The sequence below is a fragment of the Lepidochelys kempii genome, chromosome 1, assembly GCF_965140265.1.
Source record: "Lepidochelys kempii isolate rLepKem1 chromosome 1, rLepKem1.hap2, whole genome shotgun sequence".
Lineage (NCBI taxonomy): Eukaryota > Metazoa > Chordata > Testudines > Cheloniidae > Lepidochelys > Lepidochelys kempii.
Window position 1 is genome coordinate 32,405,435 of NC_133256.1, and position 18,863 is coordinate 32,424,297.

Consider the following 18,863-nt stretch of genomic DNA (forward strand, 5'->3'; position numbering starts at 1 on the left):
TCAGTTTGCACTCAAAGTACGAAGAACACGCTTATGGCAGATGCTATATTCAAATTGCTTTGATCCATGGAAGAAATAGATGGAACCTACAAGAAAAGAAAATCAGTTTAAGAATCATCACAGCCATCATGTTACTTATTCTTTAAGAAGGTAGAAATATTATCACTTTGCTACTTTGAACAATGTAGCTACAAAATATCCAGTGATCTCTCTGGCTATCACAATATTGTAAAACAGCCACTTTGTAGTCCAGCCAACCTCAGATCACCCTTCTTTGAAATGGGAAGGAATTGGTTTGGTTTATAGTATTTAAAAAAAAAAAAAAGGACAAGGAAAAGCCAGAGGCTGCAGTAATAGTACACAACTTAATTTTCCACATTGGTTTTGAGCTTTCTAACACATTATATTTCTATTTTAAAGACTTCTAATATTTACATTATACAAAAATCTATTTCAACACTATGTTGGTAGCACCAGGCCTCTTTTACATAATTAGATCTTGTTATGTTTTAATGCACTAATTTCTGTATGTCAGTCGATGGGCACATCCAACCATTAGGGCAAAGCATTTTTACTAGCATTAAAATTTACCATTTTCTCAGTATGCTGCATCAATTTTATTTTCAGTTCCTGGGAAATCTTTCGCTATTACTTTTGGATAACCATTTTCCATAGAATGACGTTCATCACAGCTGTAATAAAAATGAACAGGAAAAAACAAATTGAAACAGATTATCCAATTTATGGTGATTCAATAGTTATTTTAAGCTGAGACAGCTCAGGGTGGAGACATATTAGTGGGAAGGAAGGGAAAAGCTTGCACATCTAATGCCTGTCCTGTATCTGTTCTGTGGATAAATTGAGGACTTTGATCTCCAAGTCTATGGATTCTACACCTCCCAAACTCTAAAATAGAGATATTAAATATAGAGCCAGCACTAACCTTGGTGAACCCAAATATTTGGATTGAATTGACAACACAAGCAGGTTACCCAACTTCTTTATGTCCCACCAATATTATATCTCCAGTACTTGTCTCCTGCAAAAAACTTGGTCTTTCCAGCCTTTGTATCATGAAATGCAGCATCTACCTTCTGGAGAGTTCTTGGAAATCCAAGTTCATAAAGTTTCCTGGGGTAGCCCTAAAGTATGACATGTCCTTTTTGAGCCCAAAATTTCTTTCCTGCATGAAGTATTTATGGAAGGAAAAACACTATACATTTACAAAAAGAAAAGGAGGACTTGTGGCACCTTAGAGACTAACCAATTTATTTGAGCATAAGCTTTCGTGAGCTATAGCTACATGCATCCGATGAAGTGAGCTGTAGCTCACGAAAGCTTATGCTCAAATAAATTGGTTAGTCTCTAAGGTGCCACAAGTCCTCCTGTTCTTTTTGCGAATACAGACTCACACGGCTGTTCCTCTGAAAACTATACATTTAGTGATACCAAATCAATAGGGGAATTTTCAAAAAAGCAGAGGTGAGCAGCAAGAGCAACCCCTACACTTTTCTATCCCATCTAAGTTTTTATATCACACACACTATTGCAGAATCTGAGCAACTGAGAGAATCCTGCCAGGGTGGCACGTGATTCTGTCCTTTCTCAAACCAAACTCAGGCACTATGGCCATGAACTCCTCTTGATGGGATGCATTCAGATGGTACCAAGGATTCAAGTGGTCTTTGTAAAAATATAAACTCACCTATTTTAATATGAAGGAGTTGCCAAAAATAGATTAAGGACACAATCCTGTGGGATCTTGTCAGTCTACTTTTGGCAAATTCTTTGTATTAAAAGAGCTGAGCTTGCACTTGTCTCAATTTAAGCCAGTGTTTAGTGTTTTCAGGATTGTGGTCTGAATTAGGACAGCAGTTTATTCAAGGTAATAGAATTCCTCTACCCCTACCCATTGCTCCTGTAGTTTCAGAGAAGGCTTTGTCTGGACCAGCAGGAGAAAGAAAACCTTTGGCCCTTTTAAGGATTGCACCCTCCTTTTTTCCTCCTCTCTTTGTGGGCACTCAGCACTACTTGTGGGTTTGAGGGGTGGAGTAAGGAGACTCTGTGCCTGACTGGTTGGACAGAAGGGTGCATAGAAATCCCATTGGCTCCCACACACACAACAGGAGAGTTTATAGGCCACTGCGTCAGGGTGCCATTCTGTGCTGAGAAGAAATGTTCCTGTCCCACTCATGTCCCTTAGGACTGGAGCTTTGGGCTTTGCTATGGGTATTCTGCTAGTCACCTTTTCAGGACTGGGAAGGAATTTTTCTCACACTTTCAGACTGGCCTAGGCAATGTGGGTTTTCACACCTTCCTATGAGCAGCACAGGAACAGACATGATGGGTAGGGTAAGGTTGTAAAATTCATTTGTTGCAACTTAGCAGGCGCCCAGTGCAGGTGCTTGTTCAGTAGTAAGCCTGATTCCCTGATAAACCAGAATTGGAAGTGGATTGGGAAAAGGCATCTCCTAAAGAAGGTGGGGGATGGGGTTGGGCCTCATAATGTCAGGTACAGCAAGGAGACAAACCTCTTCCCTCCCCACTCCCCTTGTATGAGCGTGTTGGGGTGCCAGCGGTGTTGTGGGACCAGATTAATTATGTGGAGGGGGAGGAAGCTGATGACAGCCCTCCCCCAGGTGGTACAGATGACAGAAGGAAGGATAACCTGCACTGGATGAGTTATTGCTGGTAGTTCCCAGGTGTGTAACTTAATAAAGTTGTGGCCTAATTAAACCACATTCCTGGTGTCTTGTCCTTCATTCCTTGCAGAGCCAAAACCTGCTATTGACTTCAGTGGGAGCTGTGAGATGCACAAGTAATTCAGGATAACGTCAAAAGATTCTCCTGAATCACACTAACATTGAAAATTAAGGCTATCATCAGTGCAGATTGAAGACGACAGGCTGTCCTTCAAAAAAAAAAAAAAAAGAAAAAAAAGAAAGCTGGAAAAAAGTAGCCATTGAGGTGAGGGTGACTGTAAATGTTTGTTTTTAGGAATTCTGAGAAACAAGAACAATATTTTGTTAAAGCATTTACGTAAAGAAAATAGAATGGTTCGAGCCCTGGTTTTTGTTTGCCAACCACAGTTATTTTGTATGTTCAGCTGCTATTTTTAAAAGAAAACTTTCAACTCCATTGTAAAATCTCTTCAAACAAACATTTTAGGAAGAAAGAAATAGAAATTCTCACAGAAAATCTGATGCATTAAGTTTTCAATGAAAAAACTACAAGACAGTAATAAACTTACCATTTAGGATTTTAATTACTGGTAAATTATTGCCCAAATGAGGACTTAAGAAAACTCCTAATGCTGCCTGTAGAGTGAATGTTTTCAGCCTGCAGAGATGATCTTTATCACAGGTGGCATACAAATAAGTATTTGATATTTTTCTATAATAGTGAGGAATTATGTTGAATCTTTATTTACTTTTTCAAAAGCTCAATCCTTCACATCTTGAAAATCAGTTATTGATCATTTGTATACAAATGACATAGCTAATTTTCCAAGTCAAGAAGGACTATACACATCCAAGGAGATACCCAAGCATTGGACAAATCATTCATATGGTTATTATTTGTTGTTTTTTATGTAGCACCTAACCTTCAGTCATGGACCACTGTGCTAGGAACTGTACAAATATTTAACACAGAGATAGTCCCTGCTCTGAATGGCCACATTTACACTTTGGATGGTTACATGAATGCAATATAAGAACTAAAATAAAATAGAGTTCTAGTCTGAAGGCAATGGATAAGTTACTTACCTCTAAACATCAATACAAGATCCTTGCTCGGGTGTTCATAAGCTGCATCAATCTGGTTTGGAAGATCTGGGCAAACTGAATTAATAACCATTGCATTTTCTCCTGTCATCTGAGAGGTTTGATGCCAGAAAAATCTAATTTAAAAAGCAAAAATATATACTTATACTGATATTCATTGATTTATGTAAATGATCTTCAGATTAAAGAGGGAAAAGATAATGGAAGACATATGCAGAGAACGCAAAGGAGCTTGGTGCTAGGAATTACTAAGATGACGCCAGGGATAGGTTAAGAGTAAGGAATGTCCTATGGAATGACAATAACTAGCACTGTGAGAACATTTCCAAGTTCTGTTCATGAGAGCTTTGTGACTATTTTATGACCATTCATGTACTTGTCTAAATGGGTTTGTTGGCTCTGAAGCTTATAAAGTTTGGGTGTGAATGAACCTAGTTTTCCCAGGCTTGAATGTCATTGCGAGCCAAGGTTCAATGAGTTCTTGCATGTTCGCACTGGGTTTGCTGGTTCATCCTGAACCAGAAGCAGGAATGGTGGCCACACTGAGAGAATGTCATGTGACCTTCCTCATGTGACTTCTCCTAGTAAACAAAGTTCAAACTCAGAATTCCTTGATGCACAACAGCCCTAGTGTATCAGTAGCTCTCCAGTTGGGGCCAAATTTGGCACCTAGTTTTTGGTGAACAATTCATGAAAAGTAAAAGGTTCTGATTTACAAATGCAGGCCAGATTTCAACTAATGCTGATTCTGAATAGGTCAGTCTGATTAAGGCCTCTAGGTGCTGCCATTATACAAATAAATAAATAGATAACGATTCACGCATTTTGCACAGGGCCATCTTAATCGAATGCTATAAAGCGCCATGCACACCGACACGATAGTGTTAGTGCAGTTAATGGATTCTGCTATATGTAAATAACATTATCAATAAAAATTTACTTTTTCTTCATTCTTCCTTCCCCCTCTTCTTTTACACTCAACACAAAAAGCCCATAGGTACATAGGTGAAATAATAAATAGCAGTACTCTGGGGATAAAGTTTGGAAAGCTTTGTTCCCCACATGGTTCCTCAGTAGGATGTGCTCACCATCTCCTGTTTTGTGGCCTTAAAAGTAACGAAGCGGATAGCTGTGAAATGAAATGCAAATGGTAGGGATGAATTTCATCACATTACTTACATGTCCTTAAAGATTACTTTCTCCCCATGTATCTCTGTAATGGCATCTGCTGAGAAGTTTGGATCACATGTCTCTGGGGCTTTGGCATTCACAGTTCTTTCTTCTAGACCTGCAAACATTGTTCACTAAGCCATTACCTCTTGCCCAGCAGGCACAGTGCTTCTGTTCCACTTCTGTGATAAAGACCATCTGCTTATAAGCAGGATTAGTTGGGGAGGTTAAAGTGCCAAAGAGAAATAGTTTGGAATAATGTTGTTAGGCAGACATGACAGAAACTGCAAAAACGACATGAGCTTCCTCAGAAATGCTAGTTAACTTTTGCACAATACCATAAAGAGCTTGGATGCCTTCCACATCATCTTCAGGAAAACCAAAGTCCCTAGTTCCAGTGTAGGTGTAAAGAGGGTACATTAGAGCTTTGGGATTGCTGGAGTGGTCTAGTCCCAAAGCATGGCCAATCTCATGGGCAGCAACTATAAACAGGTTAAAGGCTGCAAGACAGCAAAGCCAAATCAGAATTAGCCAAAGCAATTCAGTTTACAGTCTATACTACAAAAGTGGCTGGCAGGGTCACCGGCTTTCACTGAATTAGATGTGTGTCCCAGACCCTCCCATCAAAGCACACATACACCCATGCTGAACCATTCCCTTTTTCATAATGGACCCATGAACAAAAACTCTCCCTTTAATTGGCACATAAATGACCTCCACTCTCCTCTGTGCTCCTAGATGGGCTCTCTCCAAGATTCCCTGAAAGGGGGTCCTGGCAGCTTCCTCACTTTCTCCTTATTGGGATATTTATGCTGCTCTTTTTCTTTCTTTCTTTCTTTCTTTCTTTCTTTCTTTCTTTCTTTCTTTCTTTCTTTCTTTCTTTCTTTCTTTCTTTCTTTCTTTCTTTCTTACGCCATTTCTCCAGGAGACCAGGCAGCACCAGTGCAGTGCACATCAGAACACTGAATTAACAGACCCAACAGAACATAAGAACATAAAAATGGCCACACTGGGTCAGATCAAAGTTTCATCTAGCCCAGTATCCAGTCTTCCAACAGTGACTAATGCCAGGTGCCCCAGAGGGAATGAACAGTACAGGTAATCAAGTGATCCATCCCCTGTTGCTCATTCCCAGCATCTGGAAAACAGAGGCTAGGGACACCATCCCTGCCCATCCTGGATAATTGTCATTGATGGACCTTTCCTGCATGAATTTATCTAGTTATTTTTTGGACCCTGTTATAGTCTTGGTCTTCACAACATCCTCTGGCAAAGAGTTCCACAGGTTAACTATGCATTGTGTGAAGAAATACTTCCTTTTGTTTGTTTTAAACCTGCTGCCTATTAACTTCATTTGGTGAGCCCTAGTTCTTGTTTTATGAGAAGGAGTAAATAAAACTTCCTTATTTACTTTCTCTTCACCAGTCATGATTTCATAGACCTCTATCATATTCCCCCTTAGTCATCTCTTTTCCAAGCTGAAAAGTCCCAGTCTTATTAATCTCTCCTCATATGGAAGCCATTCCATACCCCTAATAATTTTTGTTGCCCTTTTCTGAACTTTTTCCAATTCCAATATATCTTTTTTGAGATGGGGTGACCAGATTGTTGCTCAGTATGTCAACACCCAGGCACCCAATACTTCCATTAAAGGACCCAGACTCACAAAATGTTAATCAACCTCTATCCCCACTGACTCCTTGAGAGCACATGATACATTAAAGGCAGCCATTAGCACATCACAATACAGGGCCCAAGTCATTGAAAGTTGCAAGATTTGGCCCACAGAGTTTGTAAAGTGCTTTAAAACAGAAAATGCTTTATAAAATGTAAGATGTTATTACTAGATCAGAAGCTCTTGAGACAAGGACTGTATTTACACAGCGTATAGCACAATGAGGTCCCAGTTCTGACTGGAGCCTCTGGTTGTTATTGTATTATAAATAGTAATATTGAATAGTTATTAACATTCTGGTATCATTAGTCCAGGTTTCATCGTCATCAAAGTGGATATCTCCTCCAAAGTTTTCTCCGGGTGGGAAAGCATGAGCCTGTTGACTGAAAGGTCCATCAAAAGGGGAAAAGTCACCATGCTCTGTAAAGCAAACAGAATGTTAAATGCCCCATAAAACAGCTGATGAGATTAATGCAAGAAACCAAGTTCTAACCTGGCATGTAACCAGGTCAAACCACTCTGGAGTGGTGCAGGGTGTAAATCAAAACAGAATGTAGCCCATAGAATTTTAAAACACTAATAGCTACTTCCCTCAGTCACCTTTTGTTCCAAAAGAGATCATGATGTCAGTAGTGCCGAAGGAGAGTCTGAAGAAGTTAAGAGGAGTCACATCAGTCCAGACTTTGAATGCCTCCTGGATTGCTTAATCCACCTCTTCCTGGGTCAGATCAGGAGTGTAATTCACAATTTTGTTCATTAGCACATGCATGGGTTAGAAAACCTTTCTGTCTACTCATGGCAGACTATTTGAAATGAGTGAGATGCACAGCCTCGCAATTTTTCAGATGCTTGTCCTAAAGTGTAAAATGCAATGTCCTGAATAAAGGTCACACTGCAAGGAATGTTTACAAGTACAATAAAACCTTTGCTGTCTCTTTGTTTTGTTTCATAGCAAAATTATTTATTAAACGTGTTCAAGGCTGATGAAGTAAGTACTGACTAATTAAAATCAGCTGTGATATAGTTTAACAACAAGACTATTAAAATTTCAGACATAGTTAAATGTTAGAAATAGAGCTTTTTGGAGAAAAACATTCAGGGAGTAGGGAGAGGGAAGATTTGCAAAAAATAAACAGCATCACAATGATGAAAACCAAAACCTTTTAGTTTTGTTAACAAACACACCCCCCCTAAAATTTTAAGGAAAATAGAGTTTCTGTGAAAATTTTGTTGCTGCAAAATAGCTATTAATAAAAAATTTCTGAATGAAAAGTGGTGAACAGTTCCAGTTAGACACTTATATACATCTATTTCCCTCTCCTCCTGTCTGGAGGAAAAAGTGTCGTGTCTATGCAATAAATTAGTCCACACTGCTTTCCAGTAACAGAAGGTCCAATTCTGCTATCCTTGCTCAAAGTAATTAGAACCTTACTCTGTGAGTAGGCCAAATAATGTGCATCACATGCAATTCTTTGACAATCTTAATGGGGTGGTCTTTCAGCTCCCCTAACCTTTTTAAAATTAAAGTCAGTTTTACTCTGTAAATACAATACCTACGTATCAAAGACAATATTAGCAATCCGAATACTACAAAGTCAACTTTGACATTTTCAACCCAAAGAAGCCCAAATTGAATTAATCTGGCAATATTTACCATCTAAAAATGATTCCCCCATCTCTAAAGTTTGCCCAACTTCATCACCTTAACCAAAACCTATTACACGTTTTTGTGCTTGGACTCGGTCAATAATAACAATACTGTATTTTAATATATGTATGTACAGCACCTAGTACAATGGGGCCCTGAACTCACTTGGCACCTTTTGGAGCTACCATAATACAATAAATAATACTAATGCATGATGTAAACTGAGACCAATGGGCTTCAAAGGGACTCTTGCATGTAGTGAACAAACAGGAGTGAATTTCCATTACAGATAAGTAAAAAACTTTTTGAACCTGATTTTGCAGCATTAGACACTCTGAATGACTATGAAGAAAGAGAGAAGAAAGATCTGGCCCAAGAAAAGGATAACCTGAGAGATTTTAAGCACAGATGTCATGATCTGAAATGCCAGAAAGGACTTCTGGATCTAGTTTTGAATTTGTTGAACTTCAATTTCCACCCACTTATGCCTTGTTCTGTAAGGCTGAAAAGTCTCCCACCTTCAGATATCTTTCCATGTGTTATGTACCTATACACAGTGATTAAGTCATTTCTCAGACTTCTCTTCAATAAGCTGGATAGATTGAGCTCCTTAAGCCTCACATTTTATGGCTTGTTTTCCAGTCCCTGGACCATTTTTGTGGCCCTCCTTTAAACTCTCTCCAGTATTTCCACATCCCTCTTGAAGTGTGGAGAACTGGATATAGTATTCTAATGGTGGTCTTACCAATGTAGTATACAGAGGCAAGATCACTTCCCTACTTCTACTTGATATTCCTTTTTTATATATCCCAGGATGACATTAGTCCTTTTTGCTACAGCATTGCACTGAAACCTCATGCTGAGATGATTATCTACAAAGACCTTTAAATATTTCTGGATTATTATAGCTATATAGTAAATATATGCACACAAATTATATAGCGTTGATTTTTAGCAATACCAGCAGCAGCAGGGGAGCAAGAGACCCTTTTTTTCTTGAAGCGCTATAGAAATCAGTGGAAAATATTGCCCAACAAAAACAGAGAACTACAAGGGGGGAAATGCAAAATATAGCAGACTCCTTTTAGCTGTATGTCAAGTTATAAGTCAGCCATTTGATTTTCCTGGGGAAAAAGTTGTATTCTGCCACATCAGGGACACCACATCTTGGTTGTTTCATGAGATCTAAAGTTTCTGAATCCAGCCAGCCAGTTATCTCCTGGCCAAAGAGTGACTGCATATGCTGGAGTCGACATGCCAAGGAGTCGAAGCTTCTTTTCTGCACAACGTCTGGATTAAAGGGAGCTTTGTGGGTTAGATGAGCTAGATACCTCTGCAGAGTCTAGGTCACTATCCATGATGGCATCAGTTTCTAATATTGCCATTCTAGGAATTGGCAATGGCAAACAATGTGCCAGGCAACGGAATAGGAGGGCAACGAAACAGACATCTTCATCATGTCTGATTACCGAATAGTGCTGAGCACCTTTTTATCATGAAATAGTCTTTTATAATGAAAAATATTGAGCATTTGACTCATCTCCTAGCCACATGATACTGGTACATCCTCCCTCTAATTCAAGGACACAAATGGTCTGTATCACATTCTTTTACAAACAGTCAAAGCCTATGGTTTAAAAGTTAAAAACAGTGTAATCTCTCTTTTTCCTTCAGGGCTCTGTCTCAAGGAAGGTAGCTTATTTTCTACAAAAGTGGTGTAACACAAGCAGTGAGTGACAATAGTAAGCACACACAGAGTACCTCATTCTAAACCGGAGAGACCACCTCTACGGTAAAAAGATATTAAAGTCCCAGTTCACAGATCTTCTTTGGTCTCTCTGCTGACTGACCCAGGAAACCATTTAGAGTTACATTGTGGTGTGTATTTAGATGAGGACGGACACCAATTTCACACAGGACCACTGAACATCTCTGACACTGATTGTTAATTTTAATGACACACCCTGCCCAGAGCACACAAAGGATTATTGTTGGTGCAGGGATCTGTACAGGAGAAAAGGCAGACAGTGCAGATTAAATAATTAAAGCTTTAAAAAGCTGGACTTGGTCATTCTTTTGTGGATAAAAGCATCTAGTTCAGTTTGCTATCGTTAATTGGAATCAGGTTATTTGTCACTTCCCAGGATCCACCAAAACGCTCATGAACTCCAAGAGTTCCATGACTTCCAGCACAAATGATTATCCATAATGGAAGTGCATTATTTGTCAGCCATTATTCACTGCTCTTTATTTCCCCATTTATAATATGCCAGTCATCGAATCAGGGATGAGAAACAAAACCATATGACTGAAGTGACCAGACCTGTGCCACAGACAGTAAAACACTGCAATAAATAGCTTCTAAAAGACACATAGGCCTCAGTACAGGAAAGACTTAGGCATGTGCTTCAACATATGCACAATGAGTAGTTCTATTGGCAACAGTGGATCTCAGTTTGAAATTACTCATTTGTACTATTTTGTGACACACTGAAACATTTTTAAGAATATCTAGCATGGTTTGCAAATGATTCAGCTTGATCACCTTGATCCATCGGTCCTTCAGCCCTCATATAGATTCCATCAATTACAAAATGTCTTCCATTCTTCTCTTATCCTGCCCTTCCGTCTCTATGTGTGGCCATGCCTTTTTATGATAAAATCTTCACATCTCTTTGGAGGTCAGCCGAGTAGTAATTTCAGTTCCCGTGAGTACCACTTGGGAACAGTTGCAGTCCATCAATTGTCAGTGTGCCTAGCTATATGCCTGGTCCATCGCATTTTATTGTACCTGGTTTCAACAACAACATCCTGCACTCCACTCTGTAGTCTGATCACTTCTTTGGGGACTCGGTCATGGATTTAAATCCCCAGAATTCTTCTTTCCATCACACTCTCTGTGACAGACAGTTGTTGCTCCTCTATCTTCATCAATGCCCAGGTTTCGCTGCCATACAACATTGCCGGCAGTACTGTTGAGTTGAAGAGGTTGGCGCGTGTTGCCTTGTTGATTTTTCATTGGAGGACATCCTTGACGGAACTGAATGTGCACGAACCTGCTTTCTTTCTTTGCAAGAGTTTACCTTCCTGATCGTGGTACATGTTAATTTCTTGGCCCAAATAGGCGTATTGCTCAACTTCTATTTGTTCTCCATTTACTATTATTTGGGCTTTTGGCAAGGTTTCAGACCACATACATTTTGTTTTGGAGCAGTTAAGTTTCAGTCCAACTTTGCTGCTTTTTGGGTCGAGTTCTCGCAGCATTTTCTGTAGTTTGGTAGTGTTTTTGGCAATCAGCACAATATTGTCCGCGAATCTGAGGTGGTTTAACTGCTCTCTGTTGATGCTGATTCTACCCTTCCAGTTCATCTGCCTCATTACCATTTGGAGGCAGACTGTGAAGAGTTTCGGTGAAACCATGTCTCACACCTTTTTTGACTGGGATGCGACGGGGAGTGTCGAACAGACTTATAGCCACAGTGCAGTCAGAGTTTGTTTCCTTTAGTAGTTTGATGTAGTTCAGGGGAAGGCAACCTATGGCACACGTGCCAAAGGCAGCACGCAAGTGATTTTCAATGGCACTCACACTGCCTGGGTCCTGGCCACGGGTCCGGAGGGCTCTGTATTTTAATTTAATTTTAAATGAAGCTTCTTAAACATTTTAAAAGCCTTATTTACTTTATATACAACAATAGTTTACTTATATATTATACACATAGAAAGAGACCTTCTAAAAATGTTAACATGTATTACTGGCACGCAAAACCTTAAATTAGAGTGAATAAATGAAGACTCGGCACACCACTTCTGAAAGGTTGTCGACCCCTGATATAGTTTGTAGCATCACTCTCCAAAAAAGGGGCTAAATTTGTAAACAATGGTATTTGTAATAAATAGTTTGACGAGATCTAGTGTATGTAATAGAGATGAAACCAAACTGCAACATTTAGATCTGGATCCTAGTTTCAAATCTCTAGAGTTTCTGGGGATCTGCAATTGAGATCATTATAGAAATAGAGGTCAGCCATGAAATTAGGATCTAGATGTAAATTCAGATGCTATTCCCCCCCACACACAATATTTGAAGGTGTTCAAGGTTGGGGGGGCAGGGGGTTGATGTGGGCCAGTCGCTTGTCCAAATGGTAGCAAATTCATAATTTTAGGGACAAAGATTTCAAAAGCATTTAATAGTCACATTTTCAAAAGTGACTTAGGTATTTAGGAACCAAGGTCTCATTGACTTTCAATGACACTTAGGTGCCTAAGTGCCTAAGGGGCAGATTTTCAAATGTGTTTAGGTGCCTACAGATCCAGACTGGCACCCAGCAGGATTTACAAAAGCACCTGAGCAGGTTAGGTGCCTAACTCACATTGAAATCTATGGGAGTTAGTCATATAACTTGCTCCGATGCTTTTGTAAATACCATCAGGAGCCTATTTGCATCTTTAGGCACTATAAATACCTTTAAAACTCTGGACCTAAGTTGCTTTTCAAAATGGGACTTATGTTCCCATGTCACTTAGACACACTTGAAAACGTTGCCTTAGAAGACTAGACGACTAATAGAGAGAGCACCACTTTAAAAAAAAAACAGATTTCTATTCAAATTGTAAAGTATACAATACAAGAATAACCTGAGCAGGAAAGGAAGAACTGAACACCAAGAATGCAGCTTTCTCCATGCAATTTCCAAACACAAGGATTGTTTTACCTTGTTGGGCAATTCTAACTACAGTGTGTCATCATTATCTCTGGCAGGAAAAGAATAAATAACAGGAAGAAATGCTAAATTTCATGCTCAAAGCTGAGACTCCAAAAAAACCATTTGGGACAAAGTAAACTGTCAATGACTCAATTTATAGGATATATGGTTCAGTGGCCACCCGGTAAGCAACATGGAAATGTTTGTTTCCTTCTTAGAAATGTTGTTAGTAACAAAACAGTGGGAAAAAATGCTAGTACTTAGCACTTATAAAGGGTCTTACAGCTTCAAAGGGCTTTACAAGCATTAAATAATCTTCAGACAGCCCAGTCAGCTAATTAAGTGATGATTCATATAATAGAGAAAAACGTAAAATTTGGAAACCTGAGGTAGTGAGAGTAAGGCCCAAAATTTCAAAAGTGGCCTTTATTTTGGGTGCATTAATTTATGGCTGTCCAGCGTTACACAGTTAGGGTCTGAGTCTCAGAGAAGCTAACACCCCCAACTCCATTTGAAATCACTGAGTAGTTTAGGTGCTGACACTTTTGTAAATACCATCAGGAGCCTATTTGCATCTTTAGGCACCATAAATACCTTTAAAACTCTGGCCTGAAATCAGGCCCCGAAACTGAGACACCCAAAATTACAGAGCACTTTTGAAAATGTGAGCCCAAACGACTTGATCAAGGCCTCAGAGAAAGTTAGCTGAAAGCTCAGTGACAAGAACTGGCTCAGTGAATACGTTGGCAAACTTGCAATCCCAAACAGCTGGCAATTGTATTCCCTGTTCATAACTAGGCTTGGCAGAATTTGTATTGTTTTATAATTTTGATGGACAATGTCAATATTAACTGTTAACCTTTTTTAATTTTTTTATTGATTTAAATGTTTACAATTGTGGAAAATTATGCGGGGGCAGACAATTATTTAATGACAGTAGTTGTTCAGATTCAGTAAGTTAAAGCTTTATAACCATTAAAACACAAACTGTCAACACCACAGGTCAAAATATACAAGGTAGATATCCTTAAATAAAACTCTAAGAAGTTATCAAGGAGCATGTTTTCTTACTTTGTCTATTTGTAAATTTCAGTTATTATCAATTGAAATATTTTTTCGTCTGTTTATGTGTGTGGTGAAATTGATGTTTATTGACATTTACTGATAAAAATCTAATCCTTCCAAGCCTATTTATAACATTTCTAAAACAAATTAGGGCAAAATGTTCTTTGCAGTCCAATCCTCCAGCCAATAAGTCTAACAAAGTAATGTCTATTAGCACTGGTCTTCCACATCAAATCACTATATGAGCTCTCCTTGCCACCTGCCTAGTTCCAACCAGATGTCCCCATGATGGCGACTCAATACGGAAAAGAAAAAACATATAGGTTCCTTCCACTTGAACCACATGCAATGCACAGTAGTGATCAATATGCTTAGAAACAGGAATATGGAAAGGGAGAAAAAAGTTTCAGGTGATGAAATGACTATTTGATACTATCTTCAAAATGCTACTTGTAAGAAGCTGAACATTTGGTAGTAATTTGGATCTAGTATTTAAGTTGGCCCTTCTCTAATTCTTTCATTAGGGGATTCAGACTACAAGTCAGTACCAAGTCAATAAAAGTAACAAACTGCCTGTGAGACCCAAAACAAGCATTTGTGTTGCATGCAGCTTATGTGTACAGTTGTACAGGATCAATTAATTTTATGCTTTCTATGATTGAAGTGAACTAAATCTAATCTCTTATGAACTGATAAAATTCAGTACAAGGCCCTGTGAGTCACCTGAATACTGTGAGTCAAGCTCTGATCTCAAACTTAGACAATACTTGTGGTTTATTAAAGAATGGGAAGACATATAATGCGCGGAACTTCCTTGTCCTGTTCTCTGGAAAAAGAGAGAGGAAGGTGTTGCATACCTTTCACAAACATTTCAAAGCTGATATTTTTCAGTGAATCACCATTTCTGCAGCTAGTAATAAATAATAGCCCAAAAGCACAAAAACAAACTGTTGACATGCAAAATGGTTTCATGTTAAACAAGGGTCAAACTTCATTGCAGAAAGTGAAGAAAGCAACTAGGGGACAACCATTTTAGACTTGATTCTTGATTCTACATATTTTTAAACACCTATATATATTTGACAATATATGGGCAAACACTGCTAGGAAAAATATGGAGAGCATTTCCTCATCTCCCAGTCTTCAGGCACATGATCCATTTTACTGTATGTTACGCTGCTATGAACTTTTGTGCTGCAGCTCTCCTTTACCAGTCACTAATTGCATCGGCCACGTCTTCCAACAACAGCAGCTGGTTGTTTGTAGAGTTAACCACTTCTATTCTAGTTAATATATTTGACTTGCTTACATCAATATTTCCACATATCCTATAATGTTTCAAGTTTCTGAATACTGGGTACGTATGGTAAAGTGCAACCAGAGTCTTCTATCCGTTAATCTGAATTGTCGTATACTGTGGGGGCTGGGATAGGTAGAGAAGGTAGTTAAATTCTAATGTAGTGATGACCATCTTGATCACTACCAGGAACTGCTGGGACTTCCAGAACTAGAAGCATGGGCTGTGACAACTTGAGCTAAATGTCTAATTCCCACAGCTGATATTTGTAACAATCCATATATTCTTTGGAACGGACACTGGGGAGGATGCGTAACACACAGTGAAGTTGGTTACTCCTACATGGCCTGAGTTCATCACTCCTACATGGCCTGAGTTCATCACAAATATCTGGGTTTGGAGGAGGGCACAGCTTGCCAGAAGCAGTTAAGATTTCTTCTAATGAAAAATGACTAACTATGGACCCACATGAAGGAAAATGAAATGAATTTGCATTAAAGCTTAATGTGTCATTTGGATTCCAATTACAAAATAAAATGTTTATTAGAGAAACCTGTTTTCACTTTGAAGTGTGTATGTTATTTTGTGAAAATCCTTATGATTGGTACTGGTGAAAAAGCTGCTGAGCCTGATTCTTGTCTCACTTACACCCTAGTACAACTCCATTGAAGTCAAAGGAGCTACACTGAATTTACACTGGGATAAATTGATTAAACTCTGGCCCATTATTGTCTTAGCATCTTGGAAACAGCAATGTTGTTATGCACCTGAATTATGACAACAAATGAAAAGAAATGTAGTGGCTTTAAACACCTATAGCTAGATTCTTTATACAGTGTATTCTTGTTCTCCTTTGCCATATATGTCCCTTTCACACACAGAATCTGATTCTTGCCTTGGAGACAATGCACTTCTCAGGGATGAGTGTGTGTGCTTGGGGAATTCTCTCTTCTTGTGGGCACACTGTCAAACTTTCTTAATTCCTGAGATTTACCAACCTCCAGACATGCCCGATTAATGAAGGATTGTTCCCCACAATTTGATTTCAAGTGCTTTTCCCTGACAAGCTTTACACCTCTCAATCAGTGGGGTTTCTGACATTTTCCAGGATAGGCAGGGATGGTGTCCCTAGCCTATGTTTGCCAGAAGCTGGGAATGGGTGACAGGGAATGGATCGCTTGATGATTACCTGTTCTGTTCATTCCCTCTGGGGCACCTGGCTTTGGCCCCTGTCGAAAGACAGGATACCGGGCTAGATGGACCTTTGGTCTGACCCAGTATGGCCGCTCTTATGTTCTCATGCTGGAGCCCAAGCTCTGAGACCCTCCCCTTCGCAAGGCTTCAGAGCTTGGGCTCCAGCCCAAGTCCAAATGTCTATACAGCCATTTTTTGCCCAGTGAGCCATACTCAGCTGAGGTTAGCCAGCCACTCTGTGACACGGGACTTTTATTGCAGACTCTTAGAGTCTGACTACCAGTTGCAAGGGCGCTGTCCACTCTGAAAGGGATGGTGGATTCTCAGCAAATCACAAGATCAGGCTCCTATTGAAAAGAAAAACATTAACAAATTTGAAAAATTGTAGAACTGACAACACGGGTGCTTAACTTTTCCGTTTCTTCACCTAGCCCTTACTCACCCATCCCCTCTTTTGTTTGTAATGTGTCCATTCCGATTCTTCAGGGCAGGGACCTGGTCTCACAGATGTCTATAAGGCACCTGGCATGCTGTGGGGGCTCTGCAAATAAAATAAATAACAGAACAGTTATCAGCCCTTCCAGTCTAATCTAATAGTTACCTAATTTCCAATCACAGCCGAAGCACTGACCAGCTATGCAAGTTGAACAGTAACCACAATGGATAGCTTCATAGTTTTCCTCATCTTTTTATGAAGGATTAATGTGTTCTTCCACATCTCCTCATCACGTTAAGGAAAGGGATGGCATTCCTCCTAATGCCCTCTGTGCATCCCCTTACACCTCTATGCATCTCACACCTATGCAATGGTAGTCGTGTTCCAATCAGTGTTGCCAACTCTCGTGATTTTATAGCAAGTCTTGTGATGTTCAGTGTTTTTCTTAAAGCTTCAGCTTTTGGAGTCACATGGCCACTCGCATGAGTTAAATTTCTGAGGTGTATAAATCTTTGCAGCATCAAGCCCTTACATGGGAAGTTCTGATGAGACTATTTTTTTATGGGGGAGGGGGTTGCAAGAAACTTTTCTCATATATGCATCATTACTTAATACAGTGTTTATAAACAATATTCTCTAAAGCATAGCAAAAGTAGAGAAGAGCCATGTTTTACATGAGAATAGTACTAAATAGGGCAATATTTTGAAAAATGTACAAAGATGCATTTTTCAAACATCTGTTTTCCCCTCATACTGGAAGGAGCTTGTTCTCAGGGGCACAGTAAGGCAGTATCCTTGGATCTGGGCACCATGAGCAAGTTGGTCCAAGATGAAGCAGCGAATCAGAGGTAGAACAGTGGAGAGGCACATGCACCATGGGCTTGGGAGGATGGTAGAGTGCTCAGGAATGGGTGAGAAAGACAAGAGTACTGTTGGAGGGGTCTGAGAAAGAGTCCATCTGTAGTGAAAGGATCTAAAGCCTATGGAGTTAGGCTGGATTTACACTAATGTAACAGAGAGCAGAATTGGGCCCTCCTCCATTTGTTTTCATAGAGTAGTCAAAGATTGGATCTCAGTCTCAAATGTTGAATGCGTCATTTACACGGCACTGGTTTGATTTGATCAGTCTGTTGCCTTTTCTCAGATTGGTCAGTTGCATCAATTTGGCATTCAGTGTGTAATATGTGGGTGAATTTAGTGGATGCACATGTCAAAGGAAAAGAGCATATTCTTATCTTGTTTTGCTGTATGTTATGCTACTTTGCCACTTTACATCCATTTTCTGGTCAATTTATATGCAATTTATAGTGACATTTATGTCACTGCTGCATTTGGCCCATAGATTTCCATGGGAGTTGCCTCCTCTCATTCTAGGCTGTCTCCAAAATGAATGTGAATGGAGAGCAGAGAGGCCTTTCCTGCTGTTAGGTTTCTGTCAGGAGCCAAGGTTTGGCCATAAATCCTCTTCTGTACAGTGTGTGGTAAAGTAAAAGAAGTAAGTTTGTGTTGGAACCTTATTAAGGATATGACTGTCCTTAACCAAAGATAGGCAAGCAGCTGTTATTTTTTTCCCAGCAATATAACTAGATGGAGAAGCAATCCATGGCTTGATAGTTTGTTCCTGAAATTTCACTTCTTCCTTTGCCCCAATTCCAATTGCTAAAGGTCCCACAAATTGTAAGGCTGGCCAGAGTGAAGCAAATTATTTATGCTGCAACTGGGATTCCTGTTGGAGGAGTGCATTAAAACTAAAAGGGGAGTTTCCCTTAGAAAAAAGTATGGGCCTTCCTGAGGACTAATTTTCCTTAGTTACATACATTGTGCCTGGTTTGTAATTAATGTGAGTGGGAAAAGAAGGAAGTTAAATGCTTATCCAAGCAACTCCAAAAC

General features: G+C 39.5%; 1 pseudogene; it reads right to left on the reverse strand.

Annotated features, from left to right (window-relative positions):
* LOC140913640 (collagenase 3-like) lies at positions 1-9,560 on the reverse strand (annotated as a pseudogene).
* Between the last annotated feature and the right edge of the window lie 9,303 nt (positions 9,561-18,863).